The sequence below is a fragment of the Bombus vosnesenskii genome, unplaced genomic scaffold, assembly GCF_011952255.1.
Source record: "Bombus vosnesenskii isolate JDL3184/JDL3185 unplaced genomic scaffold, Bvos_JDL3184-5_v1.1 scf7180000013430, whole genome shotgun sequence".
NCBI classification, from domain to species: domain Eukaryota; kingdom Metazoa; phylum Arthropoda; class Insecta; order Hymenoptera; family Apidae; genus Bombus; species Bombus vosnesenskii.
This window is the reverse complement of record NW_022883045.1, coordinates 28,197-31,534: the sequence shown is the minus strand read 5'-3', so window position 1 is coordinate 31,534 and position 3,338 is coordinate 28,197. Positions and strand designations below refer to the sequence as shown.

At 41.7% G+C, this 3,338-nt stretch overlaps 1 pseudogene; it reads right to left on the bottom strand.

Annotated features, from left to right (window-relative positions):
* Positions 1 to 1,317: 1,317 nt before the first annotated feature.
* On the bottom strand, positions 1,318 to 1,396 carry LOC117238010 (annotated as a pseudogene).
* Between the last annotated feature and the right edge of the window lie 1,942 nt (positions 1,397 to 3,338).

Below are 3,338 nucleotides of genomic sequence, written 5' to 3'. Positions count from 1 at the left end.
CGCTTTTGGCGGAAGGTTTTTCAAGATTTTGCCGTTAATTAGGTCGATTCCCGGTGCTTTATTATTTTTTGTTTTCTCAATTATGTTTCTGATTTCTTGTGCTGTTGCTTTGGGTATGGTGTAGTGATTGTCAGTTGGTGTACTAGTAGTTAGCGCATCCTTGTCCGTATGACTATTGTAGTTGCTGTTGTTGATGTTGTGTGGGGTGAATGTGTTGCATAGGTGGTTGGAAAATTCTTCAGCTTGCTCTTCGTTGCTTCTTGCCCATGTGTTGTCAGCTCTTCTGATTGCTGGTACCATTTTTGTTGTCTTCTTTATTGTTTTTGTGGCTTTCCATAGGGAGTAGTCGTAGTTCTCGTGAGCAGATAGTGACTCGATGATCTTTATGAACTCGTTGTTGTTGTGCACTTTTATTTTGTTTTTTATTTCTTTTGTGAGTTAGTTTAGGTGTTTTTTGTTTTCTTTTTTCTGTGTTTTTGCCATTTTGCTTTCGCTTTTCTTTTTTCTCTAATTTTTTCGAGGATGTCTAATGGAACTGTTTTTGTTTGTCTGTTGGTTGTTTCAGGTATAGTGGTTGCCCTTGCTGCTTCTTGGATAGTTTCTGTGTGCGTTGTTACTGCTTGATCGATGTGTTCGGATGTTTTCAGTGGGATGTTGCAGCTGATTTTTCTCCCTATTATTTCTTTGAATATTTGCCATTTGGTGGTTTTATTGCATAGCTTCTCTGTGCTGCTGTAAAGTATTGGTTTGTTTCTGTATGTAATTATTATGGGCGTATGGTCGGAGGTAAGCTCGAGGCTGGGTGCTATGTCCAGTTTATTTCTGTTTAGATTTATAACGAGCCCTCGGGCTAGCTGAACATGTACTGCGAAGACGCATCGACATCTGACAATCATCTTACTCGAAGAATAGGGTCTGCGTGTGGCGAGCTACGGGACAGAGACAGTTGGAATGTTTACTGTCGAGTGTTACAACTATTTCCTTTTTAAGGAGAGCTATAGAATTATTCCATGCCTTTGTTAGACAAAGCGTTCATCCCGTGACCGCGGCTACGTTCGGCGACTGGCTGTCGCCTCGAGCCCAAGCTCATTATCACAACTCTCAAACAATTACAATCGGATTGAATAACTACAATAGTTTAATTACAGCTACAGTAGACTCTAGGTTACAATGTTGCGGAATTATCCAAAATTCGAAAGGCTCCGGTGTTCTTTCATCTCCGACATATATATGTCAGCCATGTCACTGCGCCACGCCAGAGAAATTACTGAAAATTCTCAACGCGAGAATTGATTGTAATTTCAACAAATAAATAAGAAAAAGAAAAAAAAAGACATATATATGTGTTCCATCCTTGTCTACGGGAGTGTTAAACATGTCTCCTTCCGTACTACAAAAAAATTTTTTTTTTTTTTTTTACGTGGAGGAAATCTTCATAGACACCTCTTACTTACCACCCTTGTGCAGACGGGTAGAAGGTAGTGCCGGATTCTTACCGGCTAAAACCTCCACGGGCGGGACGACGGTAGACTAGTGCGCCAGTGTCGCCCTCGGGCCCCCGGGTGCTTAACACCAAACACCTTTACCAAGCGCACTCCCGGAAAGTACGCCCACACCACAAGCAAGGGAGGGGCTGGCCACTTGCCTGTTGTAAGCAGAAATTTTGGTTTTCCGTCCCTTTTTCTCGGTTTTTTCCATACCGAGGATTCGAACTCGCGACGCGTCACCTTCAACTCTCGGCCTTAACGACTGTAGCCAGCTGTCCCGCCGAGCTTCCAGCTCATTGGAAAGTATTTGATTCTTAATGTGGTAATGTACATCATAGGAAGTATTCTAATTAGCCTCTTGAAGGAGATGTACATTTTTCATAGCCCTCTCTAAATACAAGGGGTAAAGGTAAATAATTTCCTCAATTAAATCATTATTATTAAATCTATTATGAAGCTCTTAATAATATATTTTTGCTGCTATTATAATTCTTGTAGTAAGAGATGGCCGTTCTAAAATAATTACTGCCTCTTCTAATGCACTTATTTTCAAGATGCCTAGCCTTGCGTTTTCCATCGCACTGGCAGAAATTTTATAACATATGGGATTAGCATAAGTTATAAATAGGTCTAATTAATAATTTGTAACAGAAAATTTTAACCTCAAGATTTAGGACAGATGCAAACGATCGAATTTGCAACAAATGACCGCAACGGCAATGGGTTGGAAGAGCAAGAAAATACATATGTATGTATCCCTTACTTTCGTTGCGGGAGGAATAGGAATTTCGTGATGAAACCCAGAGGCTGCCAAGTATCATTGACGCGTTGTTGGAGTACCGCTCCTATTGCGTAATCGGAAGCATCGACTACGAAGCTAACGGGCGCGCCTGGAATCGGATGCGCTAACATTGTTGCGTTAGCTAAGGCGCGCTTCGACTCGCGGAAGTTCTTTTCAGTTTGATCGGACCACTCGATAGTCGCATTGCACTTTGTCGTGCCTTTTAACAAGTCCTTGAGCGGTTGTAGAATTTGCGCTACCCGCGGTATGAAACGTCGATAGAAGTTGATCATACCGAAGTATCTTCGCAATTCCTTAACAGTACCAGGTCGCGATGCTTTGATTATCGCGACAACGCGTTCAGCCAGAGGTTTGTCCCCTCCGCGGTAACGGTATATCCAAGAAATTGAATTTCGCGCACGCCGAATTCGCATTTTGCGAGGTTTATAACGACCCCGTATTCGTCGTGGCGATTGAACAAAATCCGCAAGTGTTCGCGGTGTTGTTCCTCGGTATCGGACGCGATTAAAAAATCATCGATATACGCGTAGACGAAATCGAGGCCTCTTGTGATTTCGTCCACGAATCTTTGGCACGTTTGGGCGGCGTTTCGGAGCCCAAACATCATACTAGTCGCTTCAAAAAGGCCGAAAGGGGTAGTAATCGCAGTTTTCGGTACGTCCTCCGGCGCGATGGGAATTCGATGGTAAGCGCGCACGAGATCGATTTTGGAAAAAATCCGACATATAGACAGGCCAGTCTTCGTAGTTCTATAAATAGACTCATGGCTTCGAAACTCTGTTGTAATTAACTTACTTACTTACTTATAATACTTATAAATTATACCTATCTATAATAAGTATTAACTTATTGTAAATAAATAGCCATGTCACTGCGCCACGCCAGAAAAATTACTGAAAATTCTCAACGCGAGAATTGATTGTAATTTCAACAAATAAAAAAAAAAAAAAAATTTCTGTTTAGTCCCTTTGTAACTGCAAAGTCTAGCAGGTCAGATATTTTGCTCAGGTCTGTCGGCCAGAATGTCGGTCTTCCTGTGGATAATATAT